General features: G+C 41.2%; 1 pseudogene; it reads left to right on the plus strand.

Moving 5' to 3' along the window:
- Positions 1–13,297: 13,297 nt before the first annotated feature.
- Positions 13,298–15,353, plus strand: LOC128597712 (eukaryotic translation initiation factor 4B-like; annotated as a pseudogene).
- The last annotated feature ends 1,818 nt before the right edge of the window (positions 15,354–17,171 follow it).

Here is a 17,171-nt window from a genome sequence, read left to right on the forward strand (position 1 = left end):
ATGACACACAGGTAGCTGTTCTTGTTACCTTTCAACACTGTTCAAGTCTGAGGTTACTGGAGTTGGTACCGTTAAAGAGAACATACTCACTGGACCCCTGTTAAAGACGGAGAGATGAATTTTCTTCAAGTCTACCTCAGTAGGAGTGAGACTATTGTAATAGGGCTCAGCCTCTAATGCAGCAAAAACAGCTGGGGAGTTACACAAAGAGTGAGGGGCTTGGAAGTTGGAAAACTGCCAAGAGGAAAAGCTAAGGGTGGGGGGATTCTTGACAAACTGACTCTGGCTAAAAGCAGGCCCAGGAGGAGACCTCACAGGGCGGTCTCAGAGGAGCCTAACAAAATTTTGGTGAAGGAGGGAATCTTTATCAGGACTCACTTCTTGGTGTCTTCTACTAAGTTGGTCAGAGGGGTGTTTTCCCATTACCAACTTTGAGACAACAGTGAACAAAATTATATGGATGGACGGATTTGCATGACAGACTCCTATGGAAATTCCTAAACAGATCTCCTGAACTCCTGAAACAGATTTATGCTGCTGCTGATAAACAAGAGAAAAGTGATTCCAGGATGTCTATTTAGGTTTAGCTTCAACTGAGATTGATTTTCTATCCCTGTTATACAATAGTAATAGTTAGTTTGGAGCTGGAAAGAATGTTCAAATTCTGACTTTGGAAACATCTATCATATTTGATATGATCTGACTATCCCAAAGCTTTCCAGTCATTAACAACTTTTCAGTTGTCAGGATGAATTTTGATAATTAAAGCTCATTTTCAGGCATTAGGTATTTTTAGTTTAGTCCAGGTGTCCTCAAACTGCGGCCCGCGGGCCACATGAAGCGGTGTGAATTGTATTTGTTCCCGTTTTTTTTTTTTTATCATTTTTTTAAATTTTTTTATTAAATCATAACTGTATACAATGATATGATTATGGGGCATCATACACTCACTTCACAAACCATTTGACACATTTTTATCACAGTGGTTAACATAGCCTTTCCGGCGTTATCTCAGTTACTGTGCCAAAACATTTACATTCTACATTTACCAAGTTTCGCAAATACCCCTGTAATATGCACCACAGGTGTGATCCCACCGATTCCCCTCCCTCTACCCACCCCCCCTTTCCCACTTCCCCCTATTGTTAAGTTGTAGCTGGGTTATAGCTTTCATGTGAGAGCCCGAAATTAGTTTCATAGTAGGGCTGTGTACATTGGGTATTTTTTCTTCCATTCTTGGGATACTTTACTAAGAAGAATATGTTCCAGCTCCATCCATGTAAACATGAAAGAGGTAAAGTCTCCATCTTTCTTTAAGGCTGCATAGTATTCCATGGTATACATATACCACAATTTATTAATCCATTCGTGGATCGATGGGCACTTGGGCTTTTTCCATGACTTAGCTATTATGAATTGGGCTGCAATAAACATTCTGGTACAAATATCTTTGTTATGTTGTGATTTTTGGTCTTCTGGGTATATGCCCAGCAGAGGAATTACAGGATTGAATGGCAGATCTATTTTTAGATCTCTGAGTGTTCTCCATATATCTTTCCAAAAGGAATGTATTAATTTGCATTCCCACCAGCAGTGCAGAAGTGTTCCCTTTTCTCCGCATCCACGCCAACATCTCTGGTCTTGAGATTTTGTGATATAGGCTAGTCTCATTGGAGTTAGATGATATCTCAGAGTAGTTTTGATTTGCATTTCTCTGATGATTAAAGATGATGAGCATTTTTTCATATGTCTGAAGGCCGTGCGCCTGTCTTCTTCAGAGAAGTTTCTCTTCAAATCCCTTGCCCAGCCTGCGATGGGATCCCTTGTTTTTTTCTTGCTGATGCGTTTGAGTTCTCTGTGGATTCTGGTTATTAAACCTTTGTCAGAGTTATACCCTGCAAATATCTTCTCCCATTCTGAGGGCTGTCTGCTTGCTCTGCTTACTGTGTTCTTGGCTGTGCAGAAGCTTTTTAGTTTGATCAAGTCCCAGTAGTGTATTTTTGAAGCTGCTTCAATTGCCCGGGGGGTTCTCCTCATGAAATGCTCACCCAGACCAATTCCTTCAAGGGTTTTCCCTGCATTCTCCTCTAGTATTTTTATAGTTTCATGTCTTAAGTTTAAATCTTTAATCCAATGAGAGTCTATCTTAGTTAATGGTGAAAGGTGTGGGTCCAATTTCAGTCTTCTGCAGGTTGCCAGCCAGTTCACCCAGCACCATTTGTTAAATAGGGAATCTTTTCCCCACTGGATGTTTTTAATTGGCTTGTCAAAAATCAAATAGCGGTAAGTAGCTGGATTCATCTCTTGGTTCTCTATTCTGTTCCAGATATCTACTTCTCTGTTTTTGTGCCAATACCATGCTGTTTTGATCACTATCGATTTGTAGTAAAGTCTGAGGTCTGGTAGTGTGATTCCTCCTGTTTTGCTTTTATTTCTGAGTAATGTCTTGGCTATTCGAGGTTTTTTCTGATTCCATATAAAACGAAGTAATGTTTTTTCAAGATCTTTAAAATATGACAGTGGAGCTTTAATAGGGAGTGCGTTGAAATTATATATTGCTTTGGGTAGTATGGACATTTTGATAATGTTGATTCTTCCTAGCCATGAGCATGGTATGTTTTTCCATTTGTTAACATTTTCAGCTATTTCTTTTCTTAGAGTTTCATAGTTCTCTTTATAGAGATCTTTCACGTCTTTTGTTAGGTAAATTCCCAAATATTTCATCTTCTTTCGCACTACTGTGAATGGGATAGAGTTCTTAACTGTTTTTTCAATTTGACTGTTGTTGGTGTATATAAAGGCTACCGATTTATGAATGTTGATTTTGTAACCTGAGACACTGCTGTATTCCTTGATCACTTCTAGGAGTTTTGTAGTAGAGTCCCTAGTGTTTTCCAGATACACAATCATATCATCTGCGAAGAGCGAGAGTTTGATCTCTTCTGACCCTATATGGATACCCTTGATCGCCTTTTCTTCCCTAATTGCGGTGGCTAAAACTTCCATTACAATGTTGAAAAGCAATGGAGACAATGGGCAGCCTTGTCTGGTTCCTGATCTGAGTGGAAATGATTCCAATTTAACTCCATTCAATATGATATTGGCTGTGGGTTTGCTGTAGATAGCCTCTATCAGTTTAAGAAAAGTCCCTTCTAGACCAATTTTCTTGAGTGTTTTGATCATGAAGGGATGCTGGATATTATCAAAAGCTTTTTCTGCATCAATTGAGAGAATCATATGGTCTTTGTTTTTTAATTTGTTTATGTGCTGAATTACATTTATAGATTTACGTATATTGAACCAGCCTTGAGACCCTGGGATAAAACCAACTTGGTCATGATGTATAATTTGTTTGATGTGTTGCTGGATTCTGTTTGTTAGGATCTTGTTGAATATTTTTGCATCTATATTCATTAGTGATATTGGTCTATAATTTTCTTTTCTTGTTGGGTCTTTTCCTGGTTTGGGGATCAGGGTGATATTTGCTTCATAGAACGTGTTGGGTAGTCTTCCTTCTTTTTCTACATTTTGGAGCAGGTTGAGTAATATAGGTACTAATTCCTCTTTAAAGGTTTGGTAGAATTCTGACGTGAAACCATCTGGTCCCGGGCTTTTCTTTTTAGGGAGGTTTTGTATAGTTGATGCTATTTCTGAACTTGATATGGGTCTGTTCAACATTTCCACTTGATTCTGGTTAAGTCTTGGAAGGTGGCGTGCTTCCAAGTATCGGTCTATTTCCTTCAGATTTTCATATTTCTGAGAATAAAGTTTCTTGTAATATTCATTAAGGATTTTTTGGATTTCTGATGAGTCTGTGGTTATTTCGTCTTTGTTGTTTCTGATTGATGATATTAGAGATTTTACTCTTTTTTTCCTGATTAGGTTGGCCAGAGGTTTATCTATTTTATTGACCTTTTCAAAAAACCAGCTTTTTGATTTATTGATCTGTTGTATTATTCTTTTGTTTTCAATTTCATTTAATTCTGCTCTAATTTTGGTTATTTTTTTTCTTCTACTGGGTTTGGGGTTGGAATGTTCTTCCTTTTCCAGTTGCGTGAGATGTCCCATTAAGTTGTTAACTTCCTCTCTTTCCGTTCTCTTGAGGAAGGCTTGCAGTGCTATGAATTTCCCTCTTAGAACTGCCTTTGCAGTGTCCCAGAGGTTCTGATAGCTTGTGTCTTCATTGTCATTTTGTTCCAAAAAATTGGTGATTTCTTTCTTAATCTCATCTCTGACCCAGCTATCATTCAGCATAAGGTTATTTAACTTCCATGTTTTTGTATGGGTATGCAGATTCCTGTTGTTACTCAATTCAAGTTTTATTCCATGATGGTCCGAGAAGATGCATGGAATAATTTCTATTCCTTTAAATTTACTGAGGTTAGACTTGTGACCTAAAATGTGGTCAATTTTGGAGTAAGTTCCGTGGGCTGATGAGAAGTATGTGTATTCAGTTTTGTTGGGATGAAATGTTCTGTAGATGTCTGCTAAATCTAAATATTGGATGGTTAGGTTTAAGTCTAAGATTTCTTTGCTCAGCTTCTTTCTGGAGGATCGATCCAACACTGCCAAGGGAGTGTTGAAATCTCCAACGATTATGGAGCTGGAGGAAATCAAGTTACTCATGTCTGTTAGAGTTTCTCTTATAAATTGAGGTGCATTCTGGTTCGGTGCATAGATATTAATAATTGAGATCTCGTCATATTGAGTATTACCCTTAACAAATATGAAGTGACCATTCTTGTCCTTCCTTACTTTTGATGGTTTAAAGCCTACTGTATCTGCAAACAAAATTGCAACACCTGCTTTTTTCTGATTACCATTTGCCTGAAATATGGATGACCATCCTTTTACCCTGAGTCTGTATTTGTCTTTTAAGTTGAGATGTGACTCTTGTATGCAACAAATATCTGGCTTGAGTTTTTGTATCCAGTCAGCTAACCTATGCCTCTTTAGAGGACAGTTTAAGCCATTCACATTGATGGAGAGTATTGATAAGTCTGGTGGAATTTTGGGTATCGAGTTTTTCAAAGGTCCAGTGGACATTTTTAATCCTTTCGCCAGTGTGGAAGTTGGAGTTTGACTCGAAGTTTCTGAGTGAGTTTACTTTTGTGGTATAGGATTGGGTTGGTCATTGTGGAGGATAGGTCTGAGAACATCCTGAAGAGCTGGTTTACTTATGGCAAATTTTTTCAACATATGAATGTCATTGAAGTATTTAATTTCTCCATCATAGATGAAACTCAGTTTAGCTGGATACAAGATCCTGGGTTGAAAGTTTTTTTGCTTTAGGAGATTAAAAGTTGATGACCAGCCTCTTCTTGCTTGAAAAGTTTCAGCAGAGAGATCTATTATTCTAATATTCTTACCTTTGTATGTTATAGTTTTCTTTCGCCGGGCTGCTTTGAGAATCTTCTCTTTCATGTTAACTTTAGTGAAGCTAATTATGATATGTCTGGGGGATGGCTTATTGGGGTTGAATCGTGCTGGGGTTCTGAAGCTGTCTGCTATCTGAATTTCAGATTCTCTAGGCATGTCTGGAAAAGTTTCTTTCATAATTTCATGTAGAAGGGCCTCTGTGCCCTTGGCAGCCACTTCATCAGTCTCCGAAATTCCTATAACCCTTATGTTGTTTTTTTTCGAATTATCTGAGAGCTCTCTGAGTGAGTGATCCGTTTTTGCTCTCCATTTCTCTTCCTCTTTGAGAGATTGGGAGCGTTCGAAGACTTTATCTTCAATGTCAGAAATCCTTTCTTCTGCTTGCTCCATTCTGTTACTGAGGGATTCTACTGTATTTTTCATATCTTTGAGGGCTGTAAGTTCTTGTTTCAGTGTGTCTAAGTTTTTGGTGGTTTTGTCTTTAAATTCGTTAAATTCTTGAGACAGTTTTTGAATTTCTCCTCGAATTCCTAATTCCATTTTATTAATCTTGTCTGCAAACCAAATTCTGAATTCGACTTCTGACATCTCAGCCAGTTGTTTATGAATGGGATCTTCAATCACATCTGCCGTATCTTTTCTTGGGGGGGGTTGATCTATTCTGGTTATTCATGTTACCAGAGTTTTTCCGCTGATTCCGCCCCATGGTTTACTCCCTTTGGTTTTTCCCCTGGGGTTTTATCGAGGGCCCGTACAGTGTTGTGGCCTGAGAAACTGGGGCCCTGTCTGGTGTGGTGGAGCAAAGTGGTTCTGTCTTGTTTTCAGCTGGTTTCTGTTCGATCCTATTGCAACTTCTACTCTGGCTTGAAGTCTCAGCTTTTGTTTGCGTCCTTCTGATCACAACTTGCCTCAGCGGTGTTGATGTGCGTTCTTCAGCCTTCTCTCTTGGTGAGGCTCAAGTCCACCAGGATACTTACTAAATTCCTGTCCCTTAACTCTCCTTCTGGACGGGAGCCTTTGTTGAAACTGGCTTCAGTCCGCCATCTTGTCTCCCCCCCCGTTTTGTTTTTTACTTCAAAATAAGATATGTGCAGTGTGCATAAGAATTTGTTCATAGTTTTGTTTTTTTTTTTAAACTATAGTCCGGCCCTGCAACAGTCTGAGGGACAGTGAATTGGCCCCCTGTTTAAAAAGTTTGAGGACGCCTGGAAGCTCACAGATAGCTGAAAGCTTCTCCATTCTCTTTCTTCACTGCTACCAGACCTCAGCTCAGGGAAGCCCTGCAAGGAGAAGCTGGGCCCGATTTCCTAAGTCCCTGACTTGCTTTATTCTTTATCCCTCCCTTTCTTCTGGGCCCTCAGAGTTGGGGCAGGAGGAGCAACGTATAGAAGAAAAGGGGCAAAAGTCCCTAGCTCACTGGTAATATTTAAGTGTTTCTGTGGCTACCACAGGCAACTCTCAGACCCTCCATGCCATCCATGGGTTCCTCAGAGGCACCCCACGGGGACCCCTGCAGTGTACAATGTCCTGATGCTATTCTTTTAAATCTCTTTTCACATCTTGCCTGTGATGGGCTATCCCCAGCCTCCTAGGGCTGGGGCCTTCTTGTCCTGCCAGTAAGTCCTCTTGGGTCCTTTGAAGACAAATAAGACCAGGTCCCCTTCTCAGACTCTACTGGGCTCATGGGAGGCCCATATGTCCTGGCCATGTCATGTGCTGGGAGAATAAGGTGGAACTCTGCTGCCTTCAGAAGTCTGTGAATTTCTAGGCTTAAAGCAGCAACCACCAGGAGGTTGGTCACCTCTGTACTCCAAGGAACAAATGAGTGTAGCATTCTTGAACTGTATCCTACTTGTATGACTGCACCCCAGCAGGCTTGTGAGAGTCTTGACTCAGTAAGCCTCCAACTGAGGACTGAAACTTCAATCCCCTCATTCCATGGAAATCCCAGTTGGATGGACAACTCTTACATGTGTTCTCCTTCTCAACAGACTCTGCTTACACAGGCTGAATGGGACGGTGGGATCCAAACACGGGTGTGGTCACCACCTAGCAAGACTTGCCCAAATGGGTTCAGCATCTCCTCTTGAGAACATAGAGGGACATGAATTTGCACAGTCCATTGTCCTTAGCTGGGCTTCTGAGAAAACAAGAAGTGTAAAATAATCATGTTCCATAGATGAGCCAAGTAACCTCTCTGAGTTGTAGTTCTTTCATTTCTAAAATGAGAATAAATAAAGTGCCCTTAGGAGGGTTATTGCAAGGATGAAATTGATGACATATATGGAGGTGTCAGTCACATAGCTCTCTTTCCTCTGTCCCTTCCCTTCTTCTACTCTTTTTCCTCTTTGCTCTTTGTCACTGCTTGTCCTGGATGCCTAAGTTGATAGGCTAGGGAAGGATCAGATGGAAATATTGGAGTCTCAAACCTATTTGGAGTCTCAGTACCTATTTCACTGAGTGCAGCCTCAATAGGAAAATCTGGAACTAGATCACCAGGGCCTGTGACAGCAGCATGCAGAGAAGATGGAGTTTTTTTCGGTATATGCTTTCTATTCCTGCCTCTGGACATGGGGTACAGGTGAATTCCCCGACAAACAGGGATATGCCCTCGTGACCCCCACTCCCACGCAGGCATGGGTGCACTTTGTTCCTTAGCAAGCTCCTGATTTATAGTTGCAGAGGCAAGAGAGGCCTCAGAGACTGAAGGCCACTAATCCCCTGCCCATCTGTAGCACTCTTCATGGTAGATGACAGTTGGGGGTTATAATTCTGATGGATCCCAAAAGAATATGAAAATTCATAAGGAAGTTTTAGACTATATTTCATGAGACTCTATCTCTGAATGTGTGTGTGTTTCTTTTTGTAGCCCTGTTAGCTTTCTTGATGATACATAGAGCTATATCATTTTGACAATTTATGGTTTTCTGTCTGTTCACTTTTTACATGCATGTGTCAGAGAGAGATAGCTACTTGTCCTTTGATGCATGGATGGTTGGCCAATAACCCCTCATGCCCTTCCCTCTTCTGGGCGGCCTCAGCTTGTCTGAGGGAGTGCCTGTGTGCATGAGTGCTTGGCTTAAGGGCTCTGCCTTCATCCATTACTGGCCTTGCCACTTGGAAGTTTTGATTCCCAAGATACTAGATGCAGGCTCCATGTAGTATTGCTATTTCCTGAAACTGCCAGAATGAGCAAGAAGGTGGGGGCAGGGCCCATATCATTTTGGAGAGTTTGTTTTCTATAAGAGAATAGACTGTCAGCACATCATCGAAACATGGAAAGATATTTTTTTCTGTCAAAGTTGAATGAAATCAAATACTTAAAATCAGCATCTATATTGTTCTAAGTGTTATATTATACTAAGCATATTCTGGAAGCCACTTCTTTACTTTGAAGGGACATCCTAGTGTGGTAGGAAGAAGTCACAGAATTAGAAGATGTAATTATTTTAGTCCCAAGTTCTGCTCCATTTCATCATATGACTGTGGGTGAAAATTTATTCTCACCCAACAAAAAGTGAAGTGATTTGACAGGAAGACTGCTGCCCCTGTACGAAAAGTCATGGTTAGAGCTAATGGGACAAGGCCTTCCCCTCCATAGACAAGCTGTGGGGAGCTACGACCCCAGAGTTCTGTGACATGTGGGTGCAGCGACTTATCCTAGTATTTGTATTTGTAAAGAACAGAATGATTTATTAGAGGTCACCAACTTTATGGTAACCATGAAGAAACCTCTTGCTTCCTTATCCCGGGTGAGCTGTAGCTTGAGCTGAGTCTTCAGCTGAGTCTTACACCTGGCTGGCTTCTTGGAACAACTGCCTTGAATTTCCTGAAGTCTCAGCAGGTGTTCAGTAAAGTATCCGGTTAATTGGTGGGCACCTGCAAAAACTTGTAATGATGTTTAGCTCCACTGATGGGGAGCTTGCTCCAAATGTTTCGGTAATAACGAGGCAACATCTGATAGCTATAGCACTATAATACTGCAAGGTACCTTTGCTTGGCAGTTCTCTTACTTTTATTTTCTAAAATTGAGAACTTTCAATTGTTATAACATGAGACACTGCCATGTACCCAGGCAGTTCACTAGGGTGCTTTGGATTTACTGATGTCTGACAGGGCTTCTGCCAGAGAGATCCTATTGTTTCATGTGGCAGGAGAAGCCAAAACACTTAAGATACCACTTTAATTTCTCCATTTTTTCAGCTCCCCTTGACTCTAGACAGAGTTCTGTGCAAAAAGCAAAGGTGGAAAAAGCCCCCCCTGGCTTAAGCAGAAAGCCGAGCTTGCTGTTTCCTGCCAGTCCTGTGCCAGGCTGTTGGGGCATACTGATGTACTTATGCTGACAAAAGCTTCCCAGACACATTCTAGAGACTGATATAAAGAAAAAGGAAAGGAAAAAAAAAGACTTAAAATAGAAAGTCAACATATCCTATTAAATGACCTCTTAGGTCATTAGGGAAAGCTTTTATAGACATGTTGCCCTCGTAGTACCTGTAAGTTTACTAAGTAAATGATACGGATAGGCACTATTTACTAAGAGACCACTCTTACACTTGAGTTATAGATTTCATATTTAACTTTTACAGAAATCCTATGAAACAAGGTTGTTCATGCCCATTCCACAGGTGAGGAAACTGAGTGTCAGTAGCTAAGTAAGTTGCCAAGGCCCCACAGCAGCTGTTGTAGGCACAAAATGGCTCCTCAGAGATGTTTGTGTCCTAATTTCAAGAACCCATGAATATGTTAGGTTACATGGAAAAGGCACTTTGCAGGTGGACTTAAGAAAATGGCTCCCCAAAGATGTTTGTGTCTTAATTTCCAGAACCAGGAATATGTTAGGTTACGTGGAGAAAGCACTCTTCAGCTGACCTCAAACCAGGATTATCCAGGTGTGCTCAATGTCATCACAAGGGTACTTGAAAGAAGAGGCAGAAGGCAAAAAGAGAGGTGATGCCAATAGAGAAGGACATGAAAAGACTCCTGGCCACTGCTGGGCTTTGGTGGTGAGAGGGGTCTGAGAGTTGAGGGATGTGGGCAGCTCAAGAAGCTGGAAAAGACAAAGAGGCAGATTTTTCTCCAGAGCCTGGAAAGGAACACAACTGCTGACACCGTGATGTTAGCCTGGTGACATCTGAATCAGACTTCTGATCTCTAGACCTGTAAGGCAATGAATTTTGTTGTTTTAAGCCACTAAATTTGTGCTAATTTGTTATAGCAGCTATAGGAAACTAATACAGTCCTTACGAGGCAGACCCTAGATTAAAATCCAAATCCAAAGTTTATCCTCTATTCACTATGCAAAATGACTGTGAAGTTGCTTTATATATAAAAATAGAATCAGAAAACGGCTCCCCAACCTTCTTAGCTATTTTCTGTCCCCACCTTTTCTTATGCCTGGTTTCATGTGCTTCCTCCCTCTTTCTCTTTCCCTAAATTAACAGATTCTTGCTGTAAAAGAAATTGATTCTTCACTCCAAAGTAGGTCATTATAACAAAGGTTTTAAATCATTTGGTCCTCCCATTTGTGAAATATAGACTTCACTTTAATCTTCTGTGCATTAGTAGCGGTAAAGAAAAAAGGCCCATAATTTGTGAAAAATGAGATTTTCCCCCACCATCAGTCATCTGGACAGATATGTAAGTTTTTCACTCCTTTTCCACCCTCTGTCTCATACCCAGAAGTCAGAAGGACCAGTGTTCATCCAAAGACAGAGTTTCCTCATTCTGCTCACACTTACTAGGACCAAATTTAGAAACTGTATGAAATATTAGATCCCAATAGTCCAATTGGTAGGACCTCCTGGTTCCTTTATTTCTGTTATTTCTTTCAGTCTCCAGTTCTCTTTCTTAGAGCTCTTCATATTTAAGTAACTCTTCTCATTTCTGAAACTACTGAGTTTATTTTGAAAAGATCACGCTAAGCTTTTTTCTCTAGGTAAAGTATTAGACTGGTCAGAATTTGTGTTCTGATCCCATTTGTGCCCCTGAATTCACAAGGGAGGCTTGCAGATTTTCTAGGTTTGCTTCTTTGCTTAACTTAAAACAAATATGGTGGACCTGCTGTAATCCAGCACTTACGTTAAATGAGATGGTTGTAAAGACAAGACACTACTGATGAACTCTAAGATCTCAGTCTAGTGGTTATAAAATAAGGGCCGTTTGCAACGTTCACATTATAATGTAACATCTCTCCCCTTCTCTGTCTTCCTTCCTAGAAGGATAGAGACATTATCTTTGTGCACACAGGGTTCACGGCACATGTTTTCTGTCAATTGCTAGTTCCTAGCACAGGGTGCTTGACACATAACTTCTTATAAATGTTAAGATCTGGTACAGCCTGGGTTTGAATCCTGGTTCTGCTACTTGTCTGTTGTGTGCCCCTTGGCTATTTACTTAGTCCCTTTGATCTATGAATCAGGCTGTGGGTTTTATAGTGTGTGTGGGTTAAATGAGACCATGAATGTAAAGCACCTAGCTAAGCCTTAGCACTGCACACAATAAAAAAAATGTAGTGGTAAAAAATGTGGAGCCATATTGCCTATATTTGAATTCTAGTTTCCTTCCTTACTAAGAAAGTTACTTAATTTCACTCCATCTCAGTTTCTCCATTTATAATATGGGTATATTAACAGCAGTCAACCTATAAGGTTATTGGGTGGATTAAATGAATTAACACATACAAGGGTGCCTAAATCAGGGACTTGCACGTAGTATGCACTGAATGTTGTTCATTAGCAATAATAAATAACACCTTATACCATTCATCGAATTTTATTTTATTTGTTCTTCTTTTTGGGTCTTATAATAATACTACATGGAAGAAAAAAGATAACTGGTTCTAAGGATTATTCCCAAATCCCTCCCTGCTCTTTAAAATGTTGTGACTTATGTGAGCAAAAACCCAAAACCAATTCTCCATCTTCATATTTTCTTGGGGTCCAAAGGGAGAGAAACTGTAATTTTTAAAACCCATGTTCTAGAGATAATGGAAATAAGACTTCTTGTGAAAGAAAAAGTAGTTTCTCCCCCCCAACTTGGATTAGACCCAATGTTTGTAACAAATGTAACTGTTGTGGGCTTAACACTTAAGACAACAGCATCTTTGTTTGAAAAATTATATATACATATGTTTATTTTTCTAAATAACAGCATTGCAATATGGTGTGTCAGAAATTACAGCCAGCTCTTGATTTCTTTTCATCCCAAAGAAAAATTTTATATCACTTAAAACTTCTCTTGTGTTGGGAACTGGGATTGTCAGATAGAATTTTAATTTTTTTTTTTTTTTAGAATTTTAATTTTTGATTCTGTCTTCATTATGTCCTTTATGGAGTTCTGTCTTCCTTGTAATGCTCTGAGTAGTCTCTTTCATTAGGGGACCACATTTGTGCTGGTAAAATAAAGCTTACCTTCAAATCTACCCTTTCATATAGGAATCAAAATGAGGGTAACATCTCCCTTTCCTGTCAACTTTCTTTCCCCATAAATATAGACCATGTCTGGAGGTTTAAGACAAAGTGATGTTTGAGTTATGCAATCACTAAAAACATGAAAAATATGTGTGCAGGTGAAAAAGACTACCCTATTTATGCTCTGCTAACTCTGAACCGTCCAGATGAAATTCGAGCTGAGAGCAAGCTAAAAAATTGCAGAACAAGTGGTAATTGTTTTCAGCAAGTCAGAAGTGCCTAAAGTCACTGTACCCTTGACCAACACAATGCCCTGATCCTTAGTGGCCAGAGAACCAGGTTTTGCGAAGTGACTTTCCACTTGACTTAGAGTACCACATCTGAAAGCTTCCTTAGATGAGGGAAGTCCTTTAGTGCACATGGGTGGAGTACAGAGAAGGCACTTCTTGAATGGGAATAAGCTATAAAATAAGGCTGATGTCCTTTGCATTTTTTTTTCTTTTCCCAACATGCTGGCTATGGCAAAAAAGAAGAAAAAGAAGGGGAAGACTATCTTCCTGATAGATTTTTTTTGGTGAGGATGAGGGTATTGGTGAGGATGGGGGGAGTAAACACATATTTCCCTAAATCAGTCAGCTGGGATGATGAAACTGATCACCTGGAAGGAGATGTTTCAATCACTTGGCACAGTAATGATGATGATGTACAGGGCACCTCCAATTGACCATTCCATCCTTCCCACTGCTCCATGGGCTACTTGGAACCCAATACCAACCAAACATGTCTTCCCAAATCACCACACTTTTCTAGGAAACCTTTCCTGGGATGTGACAGAAGACTCAATTATGGAGTTATTTAGAGGATTAAACATCAGTGGAGTATATTTGCCCCATGAACCTAGAAATCTGGAGAGGTCAAAAGGTTTTGGCTATTCTGAGTTTGAGGACCGGATTCCATGCTCAATGCTCTGAATCCCAATGAAGAGTCTTTAGGTAATGGGAGAATTCCAGTGGATGTTGCTAATCAAGCACAGGATAAAGATAGAGATGATTGGCAGATAAAAATCAGGATATCTGAGTGGTGCCTGTGGCTCAGTGAGTAGCGCCGGCCCCATATACTGAGGGTGGCGGGTTCAAACCCAGCCCCGGCTGAACTGCAACCAAAAAATAGCTGGGCATTGTGGTGGGTGCCTGTAATCCCAGCTGCTCGGGAGGCTGAGGCAGGAGAATGGCTGAAGCCCAAGAGCTAGAGGTTGCTGTGAGTCCTGTGACATCATGGCACTCTACCGAAGGCGGTAAAGTGAAACTCTGTCTCTACAAAAAAAAAAAAAAAAAAAAATCAGGATATCTGATGAAACATATACAGACTGGAGAGCCCATTCTGACACAGACAGCTTTGATGACAACACCACTAGAAGAGATGATGATAGCTTTGGAGACACGTATTGAGATTGTTATGATTCAGATTAGTATTGGATCGGATATTAGGATAGGTACCGTGATGGCCCACACCGGGACAAGGATTGATATGGGGACTGGGATCCCCATGATGACCAAGGCATCAGAGACTATGATGGAGGCCATGATTCCAGGACCAGGTAATGGCAGAAGAGCATTTGGTATTGGGTACAACAGAGACCATGACTATAGACGAGGCAGGGACCACCATGAAGACTGTTAAGACAAACCAGAGGATAGCTCATGGAGCTCCAGAGACGATTGCTTTCAGGACAATTATAGGCGTGATGGTAGAGGTCCCCTCCAAAGACCCAAACTGAATCTAAAGCCTAGAGTCCTCCTAAGGAAGATGATTCCTCCAACAACATCTCCCTGTCCAGTTGAGTGACTTCTATCTTTGGAGGGGGAAAGCCTGTTGACACAGCTACTGAAGAAAGAGAAGTAGAAGAATGTCTACAAGAGAAATTGAAACATGAGATGGATAAACCAAAACTAGAATAACAGCCTCAGGAGAGACACCCAAGCTGGAGAAGTGAAGAAAGTTAGGAAGTGAACAGCCGAGGATAGGAAGTGAGTCATTGCAAACTGGGACCTCACCCACATCTGGCAGAATCATGTGAAGAAAAGAGAGTGAGAAGTCTCTAGAAAAGGAAACATGTAATAAGGAGGAAGACTGTCACTGTCCAACTTCTAAGCCTCCCAAACCTGATCAGCTCCAAAGGTAATGCCAGTCCCTTCACGGAAAGGAGACCTTTTGGGTGAAGAGAAGTTCTAACCCTCCTGGTCCATCTCATTAGTCCCCTCTAAGTGGTGGTGGTTGGGGGAACTAACTGAAGGACCAGCAAGGAAAGATGAAAATAAAGTAGATGGGATGAATGTCCCAAAAGGCCAAACTGGGAACTCCAGCTGTGGTCCAGGAGATGGAGGGGACAAAGACCACTGGAAGGAGTCAGATAGGAAAGACGGCAAAAGGGACCAAGACTCCAGATCTGCACCTGAGCCCAAGAAGCCTGGGGAAAATCCAGCCTCCAAGTTCAGTTCTGCAAGAAAGTATGCTGCTGTCTCTTTTGATGGTGGAGATGAAAGCGAGGGAGAAGATTATACCTAACAGACCTCAACATCCTATGCTTTAGCCTTATCTCTCTCCACCCTGGAACACTCAAGAACAGTTTAAACCTCTACGCAGCCAAGACAAACTCACCATCTCTTGGGAGAGCTTTCTTAATTTATTTTTAATGAGATGAAATTCTTTTGCATGCTATTGCAGCCTGTAAAATTTTGAAGTAACTGGGTAATTGCCTATATAGCCAGAGATAAAGAAACTACACCTTTTAATGGAAAAGTTGTGCATTTTTTATGGCACCATGCAGTTGCCTGTGTGATTTGTGCCTGGGGGACTCTGTAGCAGAAATATAATGGCAGTGATACGGGTCTGGAATCTGTTTGGTCAGTAGGGGAGGCATAAGGAAGAACATGATATTTCAACCTTTTAATTCTTCTTTTCCTATTATGGCATATATGAATTCTTGAAACATTATCTGAATAAATTTTTCATCCTTGGACAGGTTAAAAGAAAATAACAAAAATCAGTTTAGTGAAGTTGAATGACTCAATGGCTTCTCTACAGGCCAAGGCCATGCAGTATGGTCTTTGCACTTGAGCAGTAGTGTGACACGGCATCTGAGCTCAGGGCCTTTTAATTGATAGAGCATTAAGAACAAAAAGGAGCTCACAGAGTCCAGCCCTCATTTCACACATAAGGAAACCTGAGGGTCTCAGGGGTGTTAACTTCTCTCCTGGTGCCTTTATTGTTCATATATATTTTCTTTCTTTCTTTCTTTTTTTTTTTTTTGAGACAGAGTCTCACTCTGTCACCCAGGCTAGAGTGCTGTGGTCTCAGCCTAGCTCACAGAAACCTCAGATCTCAGATTCCTGGGCTCAAGTGATCCTCCTGCCTTAGCCTCCTAGGTAGCTGGGACTATAGGTGCCTGCCACAATATCTGACTAAGTTTATTTTTTTTTTAGTAGAGATGGGGTCTCACTTTTTCTCAGACTGGTCTTGAATTCCTGAGCTTGAGAGTTCATCTGGCCTCAGCTTGGGCCTCCTGGAGTGCTAGGATTACAGCACTGGTCTTTCCCAGGTTGGACAGCAATTTTTGGAAAGCTGTGGAGTCTAGGCCTCTTTATTTCCCCCAGGATCCTGGAAGGAAGAGAACGACTTCTAAGGCAGGGAAGTGTGAAGTCAGTCCCTCTCCTAGTGCTGTGACACTTCACCACATGGGCCCACATGTATTGTTTATAGCTGGCCTCTGGCAGGAGCTTGAGGGTCCTCTCTACTTTCTTCCTCCTGAGGATGAGTCAGGACTACACAGGTACAATCACTCCATCTCCAGGGGTGATGGCCAAGTTCCAGGACTCTGAAGTGTAATAGTACTAAGAGAGGGACTGACTTCACATTTCCCTGCCTTAGAAGTCGTTCTCTTCCTTCTAAGAGCCTGGGGAAATAAGAGGATCTAGATCTCCAGAGCCTTCCAAAAATTGCTGTCCCGCCTGGGAAACCAGATATGGTTGCTTATACTCATTTTCTCTTGTTCAATAAAAAAGAGTACTCTTATTTATTAGTTGCTCTCTCTCTGTGTGTGTGCATGTGTATGTGTGTGTATGTGTGTGTGTGTGTGGGGGGGGGGTCGGGGGAGGACTGGTGTTGCTCCCTGCCTCTCCCCAGCCAGGTTTGCTTTCAGACCATATAGAGGTACAGAGCCCAGGTCAAAAGGGTCATCTGTGTTTTAAATCTAGTTCTCGTCCTATGACCCAGACCTAAGTGAGACCAGCCTCACACTCAGTGTTAACTCTTCCTGACCAGTGATAAAAATACTAACTTGCTTTGCCTTTATGCAGTTTTTTTCGTTCTGTGACTTTGTGGGGA

Source organism: Nycticebus coucang, chromosome 2, assembly GCF_027406575.1.
Source record: "Nycticebus coucang isolate mNycCou1 chromosome 2, mNycCou1.pri, whole genome shotgun sequence".
Classification (NCBI taxonomy): domain Eukaryota; kingdom Metazoa; phylum Chordata; class Mammalia; order Primates; family Lorisidae; genus Nycticebus; species Nycticebus coucang.